The 25279-nt window shown below is 45.2% G+C and overlaps 1 protein-coding gene and 1 non-coding gene across 2 annotated transcripts in view; one reads left to right on the top strand and one right to left on the bottom strand.

Annotated features, from left to right (window-relative positions):
* The window catches only part of TBXAS1 (thromboxane A synthase 1), a 173368-nt gene that overhangs the window by 52167 nt on the left and 95922 nt on the right, over positions 1-25279 (top strand). The gene's annotated exons all lie outside the window — the stretch shown is intronic.
* LOC147373702 (small nucleolar RNA U3) lies at positions 8527-8737 on the bottom strand. The gene has a single exon (XR_015163289.1). It is a non-coding gene; the product is annotated as a small nucleolar RNA U3 (small nucleolar RNA).

The raw sequence follows: 25279 nt of genomic DNA, 5'->3' as shown, positions 1-25279 counted from the left end.
TGAGGAAAGTAAATCACTGGAGAAGCTTTCTGCCAAGAGGGGCTGAGAGCACCAATGTTTGTTACAATCACCACCACCACCACCACTGAGAATAAAATGACTTCATCAAGTGTCTAATTTTGCAACCTGCTTTGTGCAAATAAATCTATGCACATTGTCTCTGGTTTCTCTGAACCTGAATGTAAAGCAGGAAGGCTGACACACACACCTATACAACTGTTATGCACAACATAACATGACTGAATCGATTTAACACACACATGCACACAGAGTAGCCTCTAGGAGTATGTTCCAAGACCCCCAGTGGACACCTAAAACCACTGAACCCTGTACATACCGTGTTTTTCCTATACATATGTACCAAAGATAAAATTTAATTTATAAATTAGGCACAGCAACAATAATAAAAGAATCAACAACAATAATAATTAACTAGAACAATTATGGGCTTCCCTGATAGCTCAATTGGTAAAGAATCCGCCTGCAATGCAGGTTCAATTCCTGAATCGGGAAGACTCCCTGGAGAAGGGATAGGTTATCCACTCCAGTATTCTTGGTCTTCCCTTGTGGCTCAGCTGGTAAAGAATCTGCCTGCAATGTGAGAGACCTGGGTTCAATCCCTGGGTTGGGAAGATCCCCTGGAGAAGGGAAAGGCTACCACTCCAGTATTCTGGCCTGGAGAATTCCATGGACTGTATAGTCCACAGGGTTGCAAAGAGTCAGACACGACTGAGCGACTTTCACTTTTCAGAACAATTATGAGTGTCAGTTGCCCAGTTGTGTCTAACTGCAATCCCATGGACTACAGCCCACCAGGCTTCTCTATCCATGGGATTTCCTAGGCAAGAACACTGGAGTGAGTAGCTATTCCCTTCTCCAGGGGATCTTCCTGACCCAGGGATCAAACCTGGGTCTCCTGCATTACAGGCAGATTCTTTACCAGCTGAGCCACCGGGGAAGCCCACTATAACAATATATTTAATAAAAGCTATGTGACTGTGGTCTCTTTCCCTCTCTTTCTTAGAATAACTTACTGTACAAATTTAGTGCCTTTTCCATCTTAACTAAGCATTTATCATGCACTGCAGCTGTAACTTTTATAGTTTGAGGTGCAACTGGAAAACTAGCAGAAATTTCTTTTTCCTTCTCCATACTTTCACATATAAATGATTTCCTCTTACTGTAGATCTTAGAAGCTGCTGAATATGATTTTTTTTCCTCTCCTTATTAAGAGGAGAACTTTCACATTTTCACTTAAAGGGAGTACTTTATGGCTTCTCTTTAGTGTATCTGAATTGCAATACAAGAACACTGTTCTTGTATTTGGGGGCTCTTATTAAGTAAAATAAGGGCTACTTGAACACAAGCTTTGGGCTACCAGGACAGTCAGATGATCTGGAAACTGATTTGGCTACTAAGCAACCAATGGGAGGGCAGGATGTGCTGGACAAAGAGATGATTCACATCCTGGGTGGGATGGAACTTAATGGTATGAGATTTTATCACACAGAACATTCTAACACTTAACAATCTAACACTTATGGGTTGCTTATTTCCAGAATTTTCCACTTAATACTTTTGGACCATAGTTGACCACAGGTAACTGAAAACAGGTAAAGCAAAACTGCAGATAAAGGGGGACTAATGTACCCTTGGCAACATAATATGGAGAAAGAAAGGCTTTGTTGTTTTAGATAATCTTCGATTAAAGATTACTGGTTATCTTCTTTAGTCTGAGGTTGAAACCCAAGTTGGATCTATATTTCTTCTCAAACCCTAAAAGAATAGTACCAATATAATATGTTTGTGATTGGGCACGGCAGCCCACTCTAGTATTCTTTCTGGGAAAATCCCATGGACAGAGGAGCCTGACGGGCTATGGTCCATGGGGTCGCAAAGAGTCGGATACAGCTGAGGTGACCGAGCGTGCATAAACAGGATAGAGATTATGTCCCTTCAGTTTCTGGCAAATTTTGTAATCCAGTGGGTGACAAGGATTTATTGTGCCAATACTAGTAATTACTTCTACTTACACAGCGACCTAACTTCAGTTCATGTGCAGCTCCTGAAGGCTCCTATTCAAAGGCCCCTTTCCCCTATATCACCTCTCTTGGAAGTGATGGATCTGCTGTTATTTTTTATTAATATAAAAAAGCATATAGTTCCAATCAGAAAATGTTTTTGTATTGTTGAATTTAATCTACTTCAATGGTATCTACATTTTGTATCTTGTTCAGTAAGGTTTTCTTCACTAAGGATATATATTTTTTAACTTCCACTTTTTTTCCTAGTGTTACTTTGTTTTATTAAAAAACTTAGATATTTGACCCATCAGAAATTTATTTGAGGGTAAGAATGGAAGTAGGGTGGTGTTCCTTCTGGAAATGCATCCTTTCCCAATTGATTTAAAATGTCATTAAAAAAAAATCATCTCTTGGTTCCTGTATGTATTTCTGACTTCTCTGCTCCATCTCTCTGCCCAACCTCATGCCAGTGCCACACTGAATACCCTCTTGTATTCAGTACCCTGAAGGTAATACAGATAATACCTTCTTGTACCTAGTAGCACTAGAGTGTTGTAAGAACATCTTTGTAAGTATCAGCGTCTAAAGCAGTCTATCTCCCAGGGAACCTTGGGTCTTTGCACTCAAATCAATTTAGCAAATAAAGAAAACTTTCGTTTGGACATAAAGGACCTGGCACTTAGACCCAAAGCTCATGCCCAGGGGAGGTAGAGGGGTCTCATATGCCTCCAACCTGGAGGTTCTTGGCTCATGTTTTATTTAACTAGTGACACTCGTGAACTCATAGCACCTGGTCACCAGCAGTGAGGAAGCTGAGAACTGTGGGATATATACGGAATGTGGCATCGGCTAAGAAAACAGATATATTTTTAAGCTCAGCTTCCATTGCACCATCCACAAGGGGAGTGTGTTCTCCGGAAGTGACTAGGGTGTGAACACTTCTCTGTAAGTGCTCTTCACCATCGTGCTTATGTACTATTTAGATGAGGTTGAAGAGCCACATAGAGATGGTTTACTTCCAGGCAGTCAGCTGGCTCTCTCATCCTCATGTGGGAGGTTTGCTGGCCTCCTTCCAGAGGGCCCCAAATCCTGGGAACGAAAAGGCTCCTAAGGACTCGACTTGGTGCACTCCTCTGCCACAGGACCAGTCTTTGTTTAGAAGACACTGAGACATCTCAATATGCTGGACTTGAAAACAAGGGAGAGGATCCGTTAGGGTGGAAACTATGCCGATTTGTTCAAGAAAATACAAATATTCAGACTCACACTGGACAACGGATATAGGGAGATTGTTCTCATTTTTAAACTGGACCGAGCTCAATAAAATCATAGATGTGGAAGAATGGCAGAAATCTTAGGCAGGAATGGAGCCACAGATGCAAAAGAGCCTCACAGACAATGTACAGAGTCCAACTTAAATAAAGCTTCTGCTGCCAATATGGAGCACACGCCTCAGAATGAGATTCACTTACTAAGTGACCTAAAACTGTGACTCTGTTTTAAGAGGAACTGATGTAAATGGAAACACAGTACCCTTGAAACTATGGAATTAAGTACAGAAATTCTAAATTATCTTCACATTTGCCCGGAAGGCCAGCCTGGGGGCAATATTTGGGTCCCCAAGCTTGGTAAAAGTTGAGCCTTTTATGAAAGTGTTGAAAGCAAAGCTAAGAATCACTAGCTTCAAAAAATTAATAGGAGATCTGATGGTCTCTATGCCACAATCATTGAGAATCATTCAATGAGTTAGATATCAATACTCACTGGTCAACATACGTCAATCCTGATACTCTGCCTTTTAGAATACATGTTTAAGTGAGTGTTTATTAAAGTGATACTGTACTTTAGGGGGCCACATTATTTCATAAAAGCAAATACCCTGATAAGATTGGCTGTTCTTTTCAGGAGGTCATTGAGAACAACAAGAAAGCTGTCAAAAGGAACATATTTGACAGTTACCACCAATCCAAAGGAGCTTCCCAGGTGGCTCAGTGGTAAAGAATCTGCCTGCCAATGCAGGACACGCAGATTTGATCCCTGGATTGGGAAGATCCCCTGGAGGAGGAAATGGTGGCCCACTCCAGTATTCTTGCCAGGACAATCCCATGGACAGAGGAGCCTGGTGGGCTACAGTCCATGGGGTCTGTAGTCCATTGACCGAGCAGCTGAGAACGCACACTGATCTAAATGCCTAGCCCAATCGGGAGGATTATGGAAAGAACAACTGTTCTCAGACAAATGGGCAATCTAGACCAAGAAGACAGAGATTTCTATTACAGCCCCATTTTTATCAAATGAAACTTTAATAGACTCTTCATCCCTCTCTGTCCCTCGCATGGTCTCTTGTGATCCCAAATGGTGGATTACTACAGAACTTTCTTTTTTCGTGCAGTTTAAGACGTTCCCTCTTCCTAAAAGCCATCCAAAGACCCTTCTGAAATTTACCCACTTTCTTGGACCTCTGACCTTCTCTTTTACCCCTTACTTCACACCGCTTTCTTGCCCTCCCCCATCTTCATTCTATGACAACCTATAGGTGACAGTTGCTGTGCGTTTTAGTGACTACTGATGTCCATGTCTTTGTGACCCACACTTCTAAACATCAACAGCCTATATAAATTACTCTTGTTTGGCTAGAAAAACATCAAATAGAGCATGGCAACTTACAATAGAAAATTGAGTTTCACATTTCAGCTCCAACTCTCTTTCTATGACTACTTGTTGGCTTTGAGGATTTGGGCCAGTGGCTTCCCCTCTCGGAGTCTCAGTTTTCTCGGGTACGAAATGAGGGGGTTGGGACAAGATCAGGGACTTTGACCCTTTGTTTAATTATAAGCCTCAGTAAATAATGTATATTACATTATGATCCAGTACACACATACACCTGAAATCAAAGTTTTACTAAATATCTTTTACTACGCAAGATCCGCTTTGATCCAGTCTATTCTCCTCTTCTCTTCTACTCTAGTTCATGAAAAAACAAAGCAAATGCAATCTGATCACGATCCACAAAATTGGTTTCATCATCACTGGTGAGTCAAGATAAGCAATTCGAAGAGCAAAGGGCCAGATGATAACTACAGTCCTTTCTAGTTCAAAACTAGGCGACTGCAAATGGGATGACTCAGCTCCAACCGTCTACATTAGAAACATTTGATTAGCCCCTGGTTTTATTTTGCCCCAGTGTGGTTTAAGATTCTGAGAAATTTCTGACAAAAGAGATTTTGTCAGCTGAAGTAGAATCAAAGATGAGACACTATTTCTCCAGGGATGGGGCCCCTGAACAATGTGGACCTGAGCAGAGCCCTGGCTGCCCAATAGCTTTTCCTTCTTTAAAATCTGAAGTTAATTAATTAAAATTAAGTCCCAGCATTAACACAGAATATTTCAAGCTAAAATGCTTACCAAAATATACATAATTTGTTGATAATATGATTAGTTGACAATGTAAAACATCTCTCCATAAGATTTTTGCTCATCCCCTGGGGTGTCTGGGCATGGACACCCAGCCAGGCTGTGTGAATTGAGAGACCAGGTTCCTTTTGATGAGCAAAGCATAACATTTAAAGGGGAAAAAACTGACGGCTCCATTCTAGTAATCACTGGACAGTCCAGGAGAAAACTGCCCATTGAGAAGGTGCTGGCTGGGCAGTAGCCGGGAGTCTAGTAAAGTAGAAATCAAAAAGGCCTGTTAGTGGCCATTAGGGCCTAACGAGGGGGTTTGGAGGGCTTCCCAGGTGCTTCAGTGTGAAGAAACCACCTGCCAATCCAGGAGATGCAGGTTTGATCCCTGAGTCGGGAAGATCCCCTGGAGGAGGAAATGGCGACACTCTCCAGTATTCTTGCCTGGAGAATCTCATGGTCAGAGAAGCCTGGAGGGCTACAGTCCATGGGGTCGCAATAGATTTGGACATGACTGAGTGACTAAAAACAAAATAGGAAAAAGGGGATATTCTTGGCCCTGAGAAGAGAGTCTGGCAGGAGTCCAAGCAGGGCCTCATGGGGAGGGGCCCAGGGAATAAATCTTGTGCGGATTCTCAGTCCTGAGACTGACAGCACGATGTGAGGCTTGGGACTCAGCAACCAGACCCAACCCCTGTGACCAGCTGGCAACAAAAGGTCCATCCTGGCTGGGACAGAGTGAGGCCGAGGATGCCGGCCATCATGTCACCTCTGGGGGCAGCCAGACTGCTGGTGGGAGATGAACATCCCTCTGGGAAGTCAGCCACGGACCTTCAGCTTGGCATTCCTTGATGTGTGTTTCCAAAAATCCACCAATACACCAGGTTCAAGGTGGAAAGGGGCTTCTGCTCCATCGGTGACAATCAAATACAGCATCAGTAACTTCTTTATTCCTCAAATGACAGTCCTGTGAAGATGCGTTCCCAAACAATAGAACATCTTCAAATAAATGAAAATCACATAAGAGCTGTTTCCAGCTAATATTTTTGAATAATAAATTCCATACTTAATTGTATTGTACCTGCAACAAATCCAAGTTGTTCAACCCAAAATGCAAAATACAGTTATGTAACATAGTTATGAATCACTGTGGCATTTGCCAAAACATTCTCCCATCTGGAAGCAGGTCCAGAGAACACACGGCACTAGGCATTGTATCTTCTGTCAACAACTCTTTTGCGTAGATAATTCCCCAAATGGCACACACTCACCCAGTTCTCATGGCTCTTAACCCTAATTAACTGAGAATGCAAATATCTTCCCTATTCTATTCAAAGAGAAGAATGACAAACCCTCTTTGATTTCATAATTTAAAAAACATCTTTGCTAAGTTCAAGTTCAGTCACTTGGTCATGTCCGACTCTTTGCAACCCCATGGACTGCAGCATGCCAGGCTTCCCTGTCCATCACCAACTCCCACAGCTTAACTCCCACACTCAAACTCATGTCCATAGAGTTGGTGATGCCATCCAACCATCTCATCCCCTGTCGTCCCCTTCTCCTCCTGCCTTCAATCTTTCCCAGCATCAGGGTCTTTTCCAATGAGTCAGTTCTTTGCATCAGGTGGCTAAATTCAAAGAAGCAACTAATTTCCTAGTTCCCATGGAGCTTCAAGTTCCTCTTTGATTACTATTTTGTAAGCAGAAAAACTTCTCTCAAATAAGTTCTCAGAACCCTTGAATGATTAAAAAAAAAAAAAAAAACAGTTTTAAAGTGTGTTCCTCACAGAGGGCAAAAGGCAATGCAAAACCAAATTAACTCTAGATCCACAGTGTAAGTTGTCAACCAAAAAAAGTCAGATACTGCACACATTTGAAATTCTACTGGTTTGAGTAATCAAAGTTTATCTTTAAAATGGAACATGTTCTCCTTTCTTCCTCAGGACCCTTAAATCTTTCAGAGTTTGGATTGTTTGCTATACATTCCCATTCTTCCTGGTCAGACTTCTGTGTGACATTTCTGCAGCTGTGGACACGAAGTAATTCCCAGCAAGGCACTGCCAGGTTTTATGATGCCTGCAGGCCTGGGGCAGATCATAGAAACTTAACTACTCAAATAAGTCCCTTGATCATTTTCACATCTCAAGACCATGTTCCTAACAACTTCTCCCCCATCTCACCCCCAAGATGCAAGAATTCTGCAGCCCACTATATCAACTTTTCCACTCTGGCTGAGGCTCTCAGTTTATTGGCCTGTTTTTAAAGGCCTGACTCTCTGACATGTTTACCACGCTCCCCACATTAACCACCAAGGAGGCACTGTGAGCAGATGATTCTATTTTTGCCTCTGCTTAGAGAAGAACTCACTAATCTTTGCTCTGAACACACGGCTGGTGGATGGCCTGTCACCACATGGTAGGTGGACGTGGGAAGTGTGGTCTGTTGTGGTACAACATCCACCAACACCTGTTGATGCTACTCAGGCTACAGGGGAAATGGACGTCCTGGTATTAATCGAGACCACGGCCCTTCACAGCAGGACCTCCGGGAGAAGGGACTCCAAGCCCTCTCTAGTTTGTTCCACTCCGTGTTCTCTGTTGTGAATGCAGTACCTGGGTCATAGGACCCACCAGAGAGGCAGTTCTTGAGTGGACCTTCCATTTGTCTTTGAAAGTTGTCTGTAACTCCTCAAGCTCTCTTCTCCTTCTCACTGCTGGACCACAGGTTGTATCTTATGAGTGACACGGCCCTTGGATCTTTGCAAAAGACTCCGGCCCAAAGGTTCTTAACTGATGCCCCCAAACCTTAGACTTCTCTGCTAGAGGTTGGGTTCTCCTGCACAGACTCCAGCATGTGGGTTCGGCAGTTGTGGCACATAGGCTCTAGAGCACAGGGTCAATAGTTGCCCCGTGGCATGTGGGATTTTCCTGGATCAAGGATCGAACTCTGGTCCCCTGCACTGGCAGGCAGATTCTTAACCACTGGACCACCAAGTCCTAGCCAGTTTTAAGCGTAGAGTTCAGTGGCGTGAAGTACATTCACGTTGTGCAACCGTGACCACCATTCTTCTCCAGAACTCTTTTTCTTTTCTTTTTTTTTTTCACTCAGACGGCGTTTTCTCCCTCTTACTCTCCCAGACGGGAGAGAAGAACGATCAACGGCCGATGGCAGCTGCGTCCAGCAGCACCAAACGCCAACTTCATGCTCAGGAGAAAACGCTGCGTCTCTTCCTCGTGGTTTCGGGTGCTCTACACGATCAGAGAAACTTCTCTAGTAACGAACTATAGAAATGATCCCTGAAAGTATAGTCTTCCAGAACTCTTTTTCATCTTGAAAAATGGAAACTCTCTACCCATTAAACAATAACTCTCCATTCTCCCTTCCCCTAGCCTGAGAAGCCACCATTCTACTTCCTGTCTCTATGAACTTGACTAGTCTAGGTACTTGATATGAGTGGAATCATACGGTATTTGTCCTTTTGTGACTGGCTTATTTCACTCGGCATAATGTCCTCAGGGCTCATCCATGGAGCATGTATCAGAATTTTCTTCCCTTCTAGGGTTGAATAACAATCTATTTTTTATTTACTACATTCTGTTTATCCATTCATCTGTCCATCTGTTCACTGATGGACACTTGGGTGTCTTCCACCCTTGAGCTATTGTGAACAACACTGCTATGAACACCAGTGCACAAATCTCTTTTCAATACCTCCTATCCATTTTGTTTTTAAAGATCTACATCCAGAAATGGAATTGCTGGGATCCTATGTTAATTCTAGGCTTAATATTTTTTTTAATTAATTGATTGCTTTATTTTTTGGCTGTGCTGGGTCTCTGTTCCTGCGAGGGCTTTTTTTCTCTAGTGGCAGATGCTATTCTCTAGTTGCGATGCACGGGCTTCTCATTGCTGGATCTTCTCTTGTTGCAAAGCACAAGCTCTAGGGTATGTGGGCTTCAGTATTTGCAGCACGTGGGCTCAGTAATTGCGATTCTCCGGGCTCTAGAGCACAGGCTCTGTAGTTGTGGTGCACGGGTTTAGTTGGTCTGTGGCATGTGGGATGTTCCTGAATCAAGGATGGAACTCGTGTCTCCTGCATTGTCAGGTGGATTCTTGACCACTGAGCCTCCAGAGAAGCCCTATGTTTAATTTTTGCAGAACTGCTCTACTGTTTTCTGGAGCAGCTGCATTTGGAGTTGCAATGCTGTATTTTTCCTTTTGACCGTGACTGAGTGGCTGTCACTTCTTGCTTCTAACCTCAAAAGTGACCTCCGGAAGAAATGTAAGCCCCTCCCTGTGCTCCGGAACCTTGCTGGCCAGCCTGAATGACACATTTCTGATCGGAATGCCTGGCCCTTGTCATCTTGCCCCGGCTTCCTGTTGACTACAAGCCAGTGAGCACATTCTTTACCAGACTTGCCCCGTTATCAACAGATGCTTGTACGGCACCATAAATTCAGTTCGTTTTAATAAATTCCCGGTAGTCCTTACCCAGAGCCCCTTCTCGCCTTATCTCACTCCTCTCTGCCAAGCCTTTTACAATTTATGTGTTTGCTCTTCAGTTCTGTTTTCAGCCCCCTCCAAGTTTCCTCTTTCCCACCAAGTCACTGTGGCCTTTGGGTCTCATTTAAACATGACCTTCTCTGTCTGGAACTCTTTCTCGTTCCCAAGGCCTACTCTTCTCTCCCCAGCACCTTCCATCTCCAGGTTTCCTACCTGCAGCAATTTGTCAAGATCAGGTCCCTGTCATTTGTAGCCTCTGAGTTTTCTCCCTCTGTGCTTCTTTCACACAGTCTTTTAGCTATTTTTCGAGGCCCGTGTTCCAGCTTTGTGGCCGTTTGCTGGAGGAGACGCACTGAACTCCCCTGGGTCCTCCCCAGAGCACAGCGTGTGCTTTCATTGAGAGATTAACTAGCTCTGTAGCTACCCAGGTAAGGGAGAACTGACAGGTGGCCTGTGGGCTCAGGCACATAGGCTTGGAAGGAAGTTTAGAGGTTTTAGCTGAGATGTTGAAAGGGAGACTATAGAGGACAAAGGTGTGCTAAGAAAATGTGATGGTTTGGACACTGGAGAGGACAACCTCTCTGCAGTGGCAGGAGGGGAGATGGATCTAAGGAATGGTGCTAAAAAAGTGGGTTATTTGAAGTAGGTTATTGTACAGATGCACAGAATGGAGAAGGGCAAGGTGAGGAATGAAGGGTGTGTGTGTGTGTGTGTGTGTGTGTGTGTGTGTGTGAGTCGCTCAGTCGTGTCCAACCCTTTGCGACCGCATGGGCTATGGCCCACCAGGCTCCTCTGTCCATGGGATTCTCCAGGCAAGAATACTGGAGTGGGTTGCCATGGCCTCCTCCAGGGGATCTTTCCAACCCAGGGATCAAACCTGGGTCTCCTGCCTTGCAGGCAGATTCTTTATCATCTGAGCCACCAGGGATGAAGAGGGAGGATGGAATTTATAAAAGACAAGCAGACAACCATCCTAACAACCCAGGTGAGTGATAACAGTGATTTGGAACAACAGAAACATGAGGAAAAGAGAGGTCGACTTTCATAAAGGAGAGCAGAATTGAACTACTAGTTAGTTACAAGGAATAAGGGACTAGGCAACATTAATCACTGATGTTGGCTTTGACTTCTAGAGAGAAAACGATCATTCCCTACATAATGAGGAGATGGAACACAGCAGAGGGGAAGACAGCACCATCCTCGCCACCATCAGTTGTAACTATGACTGAGACTTTGGGTCCAAGGTGGCTTGGGAACAGAGCCCTGGAAGGATTGCCCGGCCACGCTGGGATACAGTAGGGGGTGGGGGAGCCGCAGGCTACACTTGGAATCTGGAATCTCCCGCCTCTTATCCTCCAGTGGCATTTCCCACAGTGCAGCCTCTGGACCATTTCCATTGACAAAGATAATTGTTACATGGAACTAAAGTGGGGAGTTCCCCTCGGTCAATGGCTGGAAACACTGGATTAATCCATGGAACACAGGTCTCTCAGAACTGTTCACTTAATAATGTGCTTGGAACATCTCCAAGAGGGAAATTTAGTATGCAGTGTTTATTTGACCACAGAACTTTTTTTTCACCCTTTCTGGAATGTCTCTTGGGACTAGAATATGGAGAACAGGCACTGAAAGGAAACGCTGATCTAATAAGCAGCAGCATTTTACTCCTAAAGAATTCCACATGAAAAACAGGCATTGATAAGAAGAGTTTACTTCACCATTGCAAATTATCAGCGTTACCGCCAGTAATTATTAATCACCTCCCTTTGGAGGTGGTGTGGGAGGGAGTGTGTTTATTCTGTGGCGCTATGGAGAACTGGGGACACAGCCTCATATTTTGCATGTTTGATTCCCTTTTATTCCCACACCTTTCTCTCTGGTCCCTTCCTGTTCCCAAAAGACAACCATTCCATTGTGCTTAATGTGTGTTTCGGGAGGGGGGTGGGTGTTGCAAGTTCTTGCAAACTGGGTATTGTTGTTCACATGTGTTTTCTTTGTTGTTATTCAGTCACTCAGTCATGTCCGACTCTTTGCAACCCCATAGACTGCAACACACCAGGCTTCCCTGTCCTTCACCATCTCCCAGAACTTGCTCAAACTCATGTCCATTGAGTCAGTGATGCCAGCCAACCATCTCATCCTCTGTCATCTGCTTCTCCTCCTGCCCTCAATCTTTCCCAGCAATAGGGGCTTTTCCAGTGAGTTGACCCTTTGCATCAGGTGGCCAAAGTATTGGAGCTTCAGCATCAGTCCTTTCAATGAATTTCCAGGGTTGATTTCCTTTGGGATAGTCTGGTTTGATCTACTTTCTGTCCAAGGGACGCTTCAGCTCATGCCAATGGTTGTGTCATATCACTCATTTATCCTTTAGTTTCTTTACTTCACACTACACTTTGAAGCTCCATCATGACGCTGTGCACCCATCAAGTCTGTTACCTCCAACTGCTGCCTGTCATTCAACTGCTGCAGTGGACATCCTTTTCTGGGCCCTTTCTGGGCCTGTGCATACATTCTATGGGCTGTATGGCCTGCTTTTAAGACCGTAAGAAAGAGAGATCTTTGTTCCCTGGGGCCACATGTAGTAAAATGTTATTAATCCATGACCGTTTTCCAGTCCTCTGTCTGGGTCTTGGCCTTTCAATACAGTATCTCATGTGACTGTCCCAAGAACACTTCAAGTTTACCTGACCTAATTGCATTAGCTTCAATTTATTGGGGTGACCAAAAGGTCTGTTTTGGACTTGAAGGACTTTTTGGCCAGTCCAATATTTGGAAACATCAGTGACTTTAAGACAAGAATGACATGTGGTTAGTAAGAGGTAAGCACGGGGGAGGGCAGGTTCTCCTTGTTATGCACATGAGTGCTCAGTTATGTCCAACTATTTGCAACCCTATGGACTGTAGCCTGCCAGGCTCCTCTGTCCATGGAATTCTCCAGGCAAGAATAGTGGAGTGGGTTGCCATTTCCTCTTCCAGGGGATCTTCCTGACCCAGGGATTGAACCTCTGTCTCCTGCATTGGCGGGCAGATTCTTTACCACTAAGCCAACTGGGAAGCCCTTGTTAATCCAAAGCCATTTCCGTTCCCCTGTCCCCTTGGTTGCTCCTTGGACACTCTGTGCACTCCTGCCTTAGGATGATGGCCCTAACAGCAAGGCGTGCCATTGTTTACTGTCCTGCTGGAGTATAAGGTTCATGAGGACAGGAACTCTGTCTCTTGTTTGCTTGGATACTCCCAGGGCCTAGACTGCACAAAAAGTGCTCAGGAACTATTTACTGAATAACCAAAGGAATCTCCATTGAATATGCGCCTTTCAGGACAAAGTTGTCCCCAATAAAACCTCAAACGGGAAGGTCTTAGGTTTTGGTGATTTTGGTAATTAGTATTATTTCCCTGGAACATAATGAAAGGACTTGGGGGAAGTCTTTCATCCTAAAGTCAAGCATTTGGGTGGCAGCATCTGTAATCTTTCCCCATCTGTGACTTATGAGCCATCCATCCAGGAATTAGCCCATAAAATATAGAATTGATTTAATCCCACATCAGACCATCTTGGGACCCATAGATAAGGTGAAGGGCAGACTCTTACGATGCACTCCACTGGGCTGGGCTCTGCTCTCAGACCATTGGTTTCTCTCCCCAGGGAAACCTTTTCTCTAGCCCTACTCTTAGGGGTCTGCCTAAGGTGACAGAAAGAGCACTGGATTGGGAAGCAGAGCTGGGTCTGGTCTGAGCTCAGCTCTTCCCAGCTGTGGGACTAGAATGAGTGATTCACCATCATCCTCACTTTTAACAGGTACCCGAGCGCCTGCCTGCCTCCCAGGCTGATGTGAAACCAAAGGAACTGTTAGTGGTCTCCACCAGCATGGCCCCCACCCCTGCAGGGAGTAGGGATCCTGATCATGATGCCTCAGCCCCTCAGGGTGGGCTTTCAAAGGTCCTCTTGCAGCCACCTGCCATCCCAGAGGGGTGCCCACTGCAGGAGCCCTAGCTAACTCTGGGGTGAATTTCCCCACTTCTGCATGTGGATATTCTCTGGCCTTTCATGTCTCCTGCTGCACAGGGGCTGCTCCAGGGCAATGGCCTGTGTTCAAGTGCTGCCCACACAATCATCTCACCTCTGGTGACCTCTGTTTTCCTAGCTATGAAATAGGGGTGTTTGGCTAGAATGATCATTGTCAAGCTTCCTTCTGTTCCTGAAATACTGTGATCTGTGCTTTAATTTCCATCCCTTCACTGCCCCACCTCTTATTTTTCCCCAGCTGTGTCTAAAATTCTTTGGCCATTAAATTCTCCTTTCTTGACAGTTCCACATCTGGGCTTTCTAATAATACCTAGCCCAAGACAGCACATTCCTCGGGTGGCATGGAGTTCCAGGCCACACTGTCTTTTCAGGGCTCATTCTAGCTCTTGCCAAGCCCCTCAATTCATATTCTGAGTTCACACATCATTGAGGGAGAGGAGGTTTTGCTACATACTCTCACACAAATATATGTCCTGCACATATTCTATGTAATAGTAGGCATATGCGCGCGCACACACACACACACACACACTTCCTTCTGATGCCTGCATATCTACACACTTGGGCATAACCGTGTGGGCGCAAATATTCTGGGACAGCCAAATGACTATTTTAATGTTTCTTTGTCCCTGCGGTGCCATCTAACTATTTATTTAGTAGCTTGACGCTGTTTGCATCAACAACTTTGCCTTATAGGCTCTTCTTCATGTTTATGATTCTTACTGTGAAAAAAATTGCTTGCCTAACATCTGTTCTGAATTTGTTTTTTCTTCCTTTTTATTTATCTGTTCCCTAGTGAATTAAATTTGCACCAAGGACAGTAACTCGAATTGGAAACTTCAGTGTCCTTCAGGATTTCTGTACACTTCAATACATCTCTTAATTACTCTATTTTTATTGTTATGAGATATACATATATATTCATGCTCACACGGGCAGATTGGTTTGTAGCTTACCTCTGCCTGTCCCCCTCTGGGGAATAAGTTTTATTAACTGAATAAATTAAATGGGCGGGTGTATCCAATAGAGTAGAGAGGTTTATCATTATAGGTTTGCTTCAGATAATTTTCCCCCATTGCTGCCCAATTCCCTCCTTTAGCCAAGCTCTGTTTGGGAGAAAGCTTGACTAGAGCTTGACGCAGCCACAATTCACCAAGAACTAGAAGGGCCCTTTGTCTTCCAGGCCCACTTATGTGAACTCAGATCTGATTCCTTATTAAGCCTCTGTTCTCACTACTTAGAAACCCACACAGGGACCACGCAAGCATGTTCACAGCGGTAGAAGGTCCCTAACGAAGAGTAATGAGACCTGCTTTTCCACCCGATATCTCTGCCAGGTGAATAGACTGTGACCCCCAAGACTCAAGGAACTGGCCCCAGTTCTCATTCCAAATGCAAGGCCCTCTCTACCATCAGATCATCACTCGTTTGGGGAGGGCTCTCCGTTCCTCCCCTCTTTCTGAGCTTTCCCACACTCACTTCCGTCTGTGTCTGTGACTTCAGATGGCACAAAGACTGACGAGACGGTACCCCCGCATCTGAAGGACTAGCTCCCTCTTGGCCCTGCCCCAGACATTGTCCACTCAACAGATAGTTTGGTTTCCGTGGAGTGTCTATCCCTGGGCTGATGGTGGTGGGAGAAACTGCTCCACTCTTCTCCCCAAAGTATCACTCATATCTCTTTTCCTGAAGAAAATCTGGCACCTAATTTAGAAGAGAAACACAGACCTGGGCTAAGTCATGCAAGAATGCTGGGTAACGAGGGATTGAATATGCCACATTGAACAGACAACCAGGAATTGGGTAGAATCATGGGCCAGTGAAAGCAGAGAAGGCTTCCAGGAGGAGGCAGTAGTCAAGTACAGTCTGGAATAATGGAGAGATGAGGAGGAGAAAAGAACAATGGTCTACCCAGTGAGAACAGTCAGAGAAGGACCTTAGGGTGGGATGGTGGGAGGAGGGGTAGCTGATGGCTAGAGATGGAGACACAGAAAGGGCAGCCAGTTGCTGTTAGGTGACCCTGAAGGGACGCGGAAGGCTCTCTGCTGACCTCACTCTCTGTTGGAGCAAGATCTTGGTGCCAACACATCAGGAAATTCCTGATTCAAACGAGATCTCTGAGAGAGCCGTTGGCTTGCAACAGGAGCCTGGCTCACCACGGTGACCCCACACACAGCCAGACCTGGGATGACCACAAATATTAGCGCTCAGGTGAAGAAGCCAGTAGGGTGGACACAAAGGTGATGGCCCTGCCAAGCAGTAGAAGAGAAAGACAAAGTAAGCCACACATTTCAGAGGGATGGGGACCAGTGACTTCGAGAATGCAAGATAAAGGCCAGTAAAGAGAAACGAGGTTCAAGTTTGGCTTCAATCTGCCAGTAGCAGGAACTGAGAACCCGGGAGAATAAGAAGTGATTTCTTAGAACTAGAAAGGCAGCCACAGAATCGTCTTCCCAGTTACCTGTTGGTACGAGGTGCTCTGCCAGCTTCTCGGGGATGAAAGACAAACAAGACAGGGCTTTGTCCTCAAAGAACTCACAGAGTAGTGAGGAGACTGTCAAGGAAGCCCAAGAAATAAAACAGTGAGATGCAAATCAATAGATGAATGGACAAGATGCCATGGAAACTATGGGAAATGAAGGGTCCGAGAAGACTCCACAGAAGAAGCGACAGGTGACCTGACGGTCAGAAAGGTTTTTCAGATAAGATGCAGATCAGGGCTTCAGAGCAACAATCATGTGCAAAGGAATGGAAACATAGAGAAGCAGTGCAAACAAAGGGAACCGCAAATAACAGTTTCATAGCAGCAATGTATGGTTACAGTTCCCAAACTGTGCGCTAAGGCACCCAAAGGTGCCATAGATAATTCACAGGGGCTTCCTGGGATATCTTCAATGTTCATGGTGAACACAGCGACATCTGTGGCTCATGATGAGAACTACTTTCAGGGCAATATGTGCATTCTTTTTTTCAAATGTTTGCTTAGTTGTTAGAACATGTGTTGTTGTTGCTGTTCAGTCACTCAGTTGTGTCCCACTCTTTGCGACCCCGTGGACCTCAGCACGCCAGGCTTCCCTGTCCTTCACTATCTCCTGGAGTTTGCTCAAACTCATGTCCATTGAGTCAATAAAGCCATCCAACCATCTCATCCTCTGCCATCCCCTTCTCCTTCTGCCCTCTATCTTTCCCAGCATCAGGGTCTTTTCCAATGTCAGCTCTTTGAATCAGGTGGCCAAAGTATTGGAGTTTCAGCTTCAGCATGAGTCCTTCCAATGAATATTCAGGGTTGATTTCCTTTAGGATTGACTGGTTTGATCTCTTTGCTGTTCAAGGGGGTCTCAAGAGTCTTCTCTAGCACCACAGTTTGAAAATCAATTCTTTGGTACTCAGCTTTCTTTATGGTCCAACTCTCACATCCATACATGACTACTGGAAAAACCATAGCTTTGACTATACAGACCTTTGTTGGCAAAGTGATGTCTCTGCTTTTTAATACACTGTCTAAGTTTGTCATAGCTTTCCTCCCAAAGAGCAAGCATCTATTAATTTCATGGCTTCAGTCACCATCCACAGTGATTTTTGAGCCCAAGAAAATAAAATCTGTCACTGTTTCCACTTTTTCTCCATCTGTTTGCCATGCAGTGAAGGGACAGGATGCCATGATCTTCATTTTTTTAATGCTGAGTTTGAAGCCAGCTTTTTTACTCTCCTTGGTGGAAGAGGAGTGGGACAAGGAGAGAGTTCCTACAGGGTTCCTAATTGCAGTTAAGAAGCTTGGACTTTTTTGCTTCAAACATTGGAAAGTCATAAGAGGTTTGCTGGTAGTGGGACAGCACGGTCAGTTTCTGTTTCACAAAGGTAGACTTGGCCTTGATGGGGCTGTTGGTCTGGGACCAGCAATCCGTATAGGGAGCTACTTCAGTGTCCTAGTGAGAGAGATGGGCCTGGGCTTGGGGGCTTAAGAGGTTGGGCCTAGATACAGCCTGCTCCACTAACATTACAGAACTCCTATAATACATTCAACCCTGTAATACAAATGTTAGACCTCAATGTTAGAAAAAGACCAGATCCTTGCATTTAAACCACTCACAACCAAGTAAAAATGTAGCCAAGAAAAGAGCTACAGTTAGTGGAGTACTGCTAGAAGTTAACCTGGCAAGATAGAAAGAGAAGACTGATCCCGGGAGGCAGGGGACCAGCATGTGCAAAGGCCCCCGTGGATGTGAGAGGTGATGGAGCGTGTCAGGAAGAAAGGTTGATCATTGGTGCTGGCTCTCGAGTGGTGGGCAATAGGGAGGGATGAGGCCAGAAGCAAGGCAGGGGCCGGGCTGTGAAGGATGTTTGCACAATGTGCTCAGGACTCCCAAAGTCTTTCGTGGAGACGAACCACTGAAGGAGCTACAATCAGATTGGCTTTTTTTTTTTTTTTTTTTTTGACCCCAAGAGGCACACAGCATTTTAAGTTCCCTGACTGGGGATCGAACCCAAGTCCCCTGCAGAGGAAACACAGTCTTAACCCCTGGACCACCAGGCAAATCCCCAGACTTGCCTTTTACAAAGCCCTGGTGGATAAACAGAATCAGGGCCCATGTGCAGATAAGTAGCTGGTCAGGAAGACAAGTCAGAGGGGTGGAGGCATACATCTGAGTGCAAGGTCCAATGTCCAGCTGGGAAGCGAAGAACCAGAGAGTCCACCAGCATCTGAGGGCAGGAGAGGAGAGCCGATCCGGCTCCAAGTATTGCAGAGAGGGAAAAGGCTGACTCAGTCTTTGTGGCTCCGAGGGGCTCTGTGAGGTCAGGGTCTGCCCCTGGGCACCAGCACCCCAAGGCTTCCCCGGGCAGGTAACGCATACCCTGATCTGAGCGGTAGGAAGTAGCCAGAAGAAAGCAGCTTCCGACTCCAGGGACCTATGTCTGTCACTGGCTCCTCAAGAAAAGCGTCCCCAGCAACTTGAGTGGGCTCCGCCTCTCTGCTAACTCAAGCCTGCCTTGTTCTAATGACAGATTCAGGTTGCTAATGAGAAAGGGCAGGATGCTCTGCTGAGCCAAGCTGGGAAGGAGCCGCAGGACTGTGAGGCCATGGTTTCTCTGCAGGACTGTGGGCCGCCCAGCCCGCCCGGGGCCCACTCCCAGCCTTGGATGCCTACTTAGCTCCCTTGGAACATTTTAGAGACTGATCACTCACGTGGGATCTCTAGCACTCAACGCCCACCCTTCCCCACTGAGCTGCCCACCACCTTCTCATCCACAGTCCAGGTCAGAGGTCAGACTGAAGGCCAGGACGACAGTTACCCTATTAGCCTCCTCAACCTGCTGGGACGTGGCCCTGACACCGAGGCAAGGAGTCATCTGATGCTCACTGTTTAGCAGTCGTCAGATGCTACAGGCCTGCATCTTTGGAAAAGACCCTGATGCTGGGAAAGATTGAGGGCCTGAGGAGAGGGGACGGCAGAGGATAAGATGGTTGGATGGCATCACTGATTCAAGGGGACATGAGTTTGAGCAAACTCAGGGAGATAGTGAAGGACAGGGAAGCCGGGCAGGCTGCCGTCCATGGGGTCACAGAGAGTTGGACATGACTGAGCGACTGAACACCAACAAAAGAGGCCCCCATCAGTTCTTCAGTCTCTACCTGGAAACCTGAAGTCTCCGGAAGCACATTCAGGTTCTTTGTGCTAAAGCAAGGGAAGGGAGTGGCATGTCACCTGACCTCCCGGGGACACTTCTCACCCAGCTTCTTCACTCCCTACAAAGTGACACCAGCAATCACCCAACCCACCCCCCATGAGCAGGGGCCTTCACACCTGATTGAGAGGTTATCATGGCCAGCATTTGCCTAAAACCTTACTACAGACAAAGCATTCTCTTGTTTCTCATCTGACCCTCATAACAGCCTCTTTATCCAGGAAATTGGCTCAGGAAGGTTGTGGTTTGCTCAAGGTGACACAGCTGTTAAATCACAAGGACATGGCCTTGAACCTGAGTTCTGACAGCTGCACCACTGCCAACGCCCTCCTCAGCTCTTGACAAGACAAACCTCTTTTTTTTTTTTCTTATTACAAAAGCACTCACTGAAAACTAGTGGAACATTAAAGAGATTTGTTTGTTATTCAGTCGCTAAGTCACGTCAGACTCTTTTTGTGACCCCACGGACTGTAGCCCACCAGGCTCCTCTGTCCATGGGATCCTCCAGCTAAGAAAACTGGAGTGGGTTGCCATGCCCTCCTCCAGGGGATCTTCCTGACTCAGGGACTGATCCTATGTTTCCTGCATTGGCCAGCAGATTCTTTATCACTGCACTACCTGAGAAGCCCCTATTAAATGTACACAATGTGAAAAGTAAAAGTCCCCATGATACGCACCGTTAGCTAATGCATCTTCCTCCAGAGTTTTTTCAGGAATACTGTTAACATACGTGAGCCTGGTGCCTGACAGTTTGTGCTCAATACATGCTTGTTGAACGAGCTAACCATCAAATGGACTATTATTTATTTCCACAACTGTATGTATTATTTCCCAATGTGCTTTGCCATTCAGCTGTTGACTTAGACATCTTTTCATACTGATGCTTGTAGGTACCTCCAGATCAACCACCCTTTATAGCTCAGCCACCCTAGCAGGGGCAGGCCTTCTAGAACAGAGCCAGGCAGCCCACAGGCTAAAAGCAGCACTCCACCAGGCCTCTATTCCCAGAAGACAATTGTGAACGATTTTGATTGAACCAACTGGTCAGTTTTTAAAAAAAAAATAAGAAAACAACTAGTTAAACAAGTCAAACAAGTATTATTTTTGTCTGCACAATACTTCACTGATTTGCCTAAATTTTCTTTTCCACCAGGTGCTTCAGAGTTGAGTAAGAACATTCTTATGTGCCTAAATAAGTATAAATGAGTAACTGGCTAAGAATTTTTTGCCCCCTAAAGTGATGATCCATACATTTCAATTAGAAGGGAGCAAGAAGTTACCTTGGGCTGGGGTGGAGGGTTGTTTCTGGGCCATTAAACAAGAAGCTGCTCTGACTTTCCACCTTTAAAAGACACAGTCTGCACAGCTAGAAGTCTGGCTGTTCACACACCTGCTCGGCCTGGGGAAGAAGTGTCACTGGTATAGACGATGGCGAGGTCATGGCCATCGTCTTGACATCATCATCGTCGTCGTCATCATCATGACGGCTCTGGAGCCGTCAGATTGGGATCAAATCCCTATCTTGGGCAATTACTTAACATCGCTAACATCTCTTAACATCTCTTGCCAGTTTTCTATTCTGACAAGTGGGTATAGTAACTACCCCATCCATTTCCTATGAGGATTAAATTAAATCCTACAGGCAGTGCACTCAGAACATGGCTGGTAGTAGTAAGCACTCAATAAACACTGACAATTGTGCTTATCAAAGATTCTGAGAAGGGTCTTCAAGTCATTCAAATACTTCACTGATTCTACTGTTAACAGGATGTGTTTTCAAGCCCTATAGTTGTTCAATTGCTAGGTCATGTCCGACCCTTCACAGCCTCATGAACTTTAGCATGTCAGGCTTCCCTGTCTTTTACCATCTGCTGGAGTTTGCTCAAACTAATTTCCATTGAATCAGTGATGCCATCCAACCATCTCATTCTGTCATCCCCTTCTCCTCCTGCCTTCAATCCTTCCCAGCATCAGGATCTTTTCCAATGAGTTGGCTCTTCACATCAGGTGGCCAAAGGATTGGAGCGTCAGCCTCAGCATCAGTCCTTCCAATGAATATTCAGGGTTGATTTCCTTTAGGACTGACTGGTTTGATCTCTATGCCCTATAGAAAGTAGACTTAAAATTCAAAGACCATTATTTAACTTCCTTTTTAACTCATAAGAACTACAGGATTTAAAGCAGAGTAAACTGCTGAGATTGTGTGGTTTTACTCCCACGTTTCAGGGGCAAGGAAGCTGAAATGCAGAATTTCCGGAGTCCACCTATAAGGCTTGTATGCGTAAGCAGCAGAGCTGGGTGATCCTGGATCCTGACTCATGGCCCTAGGGCACGAGGCTTTGCAGTATTCCACCCCCTCAGGGCTTCTTGTTGGCTCAGATGGTAAAGAATCTGCCTGCAATGCAGGACACCCAGGTTCGATCCCTAGATTGGGAAGATCCCTGGAGAAGGGACTGGCTACCCACTCCAGTATCCTTGCCTGGAGAATCCCATGGACAGAGGAGCCTGGTGGGCTATAGTCCAAGAGGTCACAGAGAGTCAGATATGACTTTCACCCCACCTCAGGAGGCAGTAACATGTGGCCATACATTCATACCAGTGTACAAAACTGAAATCAGACCCTCTTTTATTTATTTATTTATCTATTTGTCTTTGTTGGGTCTTAGTTGTGACAATGGCACCCCGCTCCAGTACTCTTGCCTGGAGAATCCCATGGACGGAGGAGCCTGGTAGGCTGCAGCCCATGGGGTCGTGAAGAGTCAGACATGACTGAGTGACTTCACTTTCATTTTTCACTTTCATGCATTGGAGAAGGAAATGGCAACCCACTCCAGTGTTCTTGCCTGGAGAATCCCAGGGATGGGAGAGCCTGGTGGGCTGCCATCTATGGGGTTGCACAGAGTCGGACACGACTGAAGCGACTTAGCAGCAGCAGCAGTTGTGACATGCAGGATCTTCACTGAGGCACGCGGACCAGAGCACGGGGGCTCAGTAGTTGCAGTTCATGGCTTAGTTGCCCCGAAGTATGTGGGATCTTAGTTTCCTTACCAAGGATCAAATGCATGTCCCCTGCATCGGAAGGCAGATTCTTAACTGCTGGACCACCGGGGAAGCCTCCGAGATCAGAGCCTCTTGGGAAAGTATGTTTTGAGAGGCAGAATGGCATTAGGTATTCACAAGATTGAAAAGGAAAAGGAATACCTTGCAATATTTAGGACTTCTGGATTACAAATGATAGAAACCCAGCTCAAACACACTTAAAAGTTCAAGCTAATTTAAGCTTGAAAGATGCAAGGAACACTGCAGGAAGCATACCTTGACCTGGAGTTTGTGCCAGCATGTGGTACAAAGATGGCCACTGACTGTTCTGGGTTCATATATTCCTACTTAAGCACGTTCAGGAGAAAAGCAGAGCTTTTCTCAAGCAGCCTCCAAGTATACACTTACTAAACATACACCCAGTGAAGGATTCTGACTGGTCCTGACTCAGTCATGCACCCACCCTGTGGACCAGTCACTGTTGTCAAGGAGATGAGATACCATAATCAGCCATGCCTGATGGTGAGTCCACCCCCGTGACCAGAAGGGCAGGCTCTGTCATCGACAGCTCCTCCAGAACTGGTGGAATGGGGGAGGGTGCTTCCTAAAGGAGGGCTGGGCAGACAAAAACAGGTCAGCCACCCAGACATCCAAAAGGAAAAACAAGCTTCCCTTAAATGTTTCTCTGATCAAGATCTTTCCAGGAGCTCCTCAAGCTACAGATGAGTGTTAGTATAAATATAAATCCATAAGATTACACAATTTACATGTAAAATGGGGCCAGTTTTCTCACGAGGTTCATAAACCAGCTCTGAAGCAATTCTAAAGAAATGGTGACAAAATTGTTTTTAGCATTAGCAACATTACTAGAAAAAAGCTCAAAGGCTCCCAAGGTGCTCACTTGGAAGGACAACTTTCATTTGAATGTAGAAGTATTATTTTGGGTTTTTTTTCTTTGAAAATTCAGATTATATGGACATAAGTTTGAGTAGGCTCCAGGAGTTGGTGATGGACAGGGAAGCCTGGCATGCTGCAGTCCATGGGGTGGCAGTCAGACACGACTGAGCAACTGAACTGACTGATGTAAAATTATTTTGGTAATAACTAAATCAATACAAATGAATCGTTACCAAAATACGTGTGCATCTCAATGTAAATGCTTTCCTTTTAGAACTAAGAGTTTAGGGAAATGAGAATCACAGCGTGAGCTTTAGTTAAATCTAAAGCAGTGTATACCTATGGCTGATTTATGTTCAGGTTTGACAGAAAACAACAAAATTCTGTAAAGCAATTATCCTTCAATTAAAAAATTAAAAAAAAAAAAAAAAGCAGGGTTTTTAACATGGGGCTTGTGGGTCCCCCAGTCTGGTTACTGTCAATCAATTGTCAGTACTGGTTACTGGAGAGCTTATTAAAGTTAGAAGGGACTGGGTCCCATCCCAGAGATTCTGGTCAAGAGGTCAGGCATCACTACTTTTTGAATGCTTGGCCAGTGCTTTGACCAGTCCTTGAGGCTGAAACCATTGCCCTAGAATAGCATTTCTTGAATTGTGGGAGTAGTCTTTTACATCGGAATCCAAAGAGCCTGTTCAGATGCAGATTTCTGGGTGCCTCCCAGCCTACTAGATCTGCTCTGGGGAGGAGCAGAGCTGTGGCTATAGTTTAAGTGCCCAAGTGACTTTTGAACATTTGATTTTTTTTTTGAGATAATTATAGATTTACAGGAAGTTACAAAAAGAAATGTACAAAAAGATCCTGTATACCCTTGACCCTGTTTCCTCCAATGGTTACCTCTTGCATAACTACAGTACATTATCAAAACCAGGAAATTAACATTGATACACTCCATAATGGGCTTCCCAGGTGGCTCAGTGGGTAAAGAATCAGCCTGCAATGCAAGAGACGCAGGTTCAATCCCTGGGTCGGGAAGATTCCCTGGAGGAGGGCATGGTAACCCACTCCAGTATCCTTGCCTGGAGAATTCCAAGGATGAGGGAGGCTGGCAGGCTACAGTCCATAGGATCGCAGAGTTGGACACAACTGAAGCAACTGAGCACATACAGCATGATCCATAACACTTATTCAAATTTTATCAGACTTTCAAGCCTTCGTGTGTGTGTGTGTGTGTGTGTGTGTGTGTGTGTATGTAGAATCCTCTCAAGTTTTATCAGATGTGTAGGTTTGTGTAATCACTACTGTACATTAAGATACAAAACCAGTCACCACAAGACTCTCCTGTGCTGCCTTTTACAGTCATACAACCCCATCACAACCCCCGCATCCCTAGAGTTTAGAATCTACTCATCTCTTTTCCTTTAGAAACAACTAATCTCACTGCTGTTTCAAAAACATACAAATGAAATCATATAATATGTAACCTTCCTAGATTGGCTTTTTTCATTTCAGGTGTCAAAGAATCCCTCAAATTTCATTTTAAAATGCTGTGAATGGGAAATGTCTTAGGGAAATGTCCACAGTTTTTACCAGATTCTCAAAAAAATTCTATGACATGCCTCATAAAGTTTATAAAAGCATTGGTTCATGGTTTTATTGGATTATTTCTGGTCTTCTTGGCTAAAATCAATAATAAAAAAAAAAACTAG

This window comes from Bos grunniens, chromosome 4 (genome assembly GCF_055505025.1).
Source record: "Bos grunniens cultivar Pamir isolate PY7600 chromosome 4, Bosgru_T2T1.0, whole genome shotgun sequence".
Taxonomy (NCBI): domain Eukaryota; kingdom Metazoa; phylum Chordata; class Mammalia; order Artiodactyla; family Bovidae; genus Bos; species Bos grunniens.
Note: the sequence above shows the minus strand (reverse complement) of the source record. Positions and strands in the feature narration are given on the sequence as shown.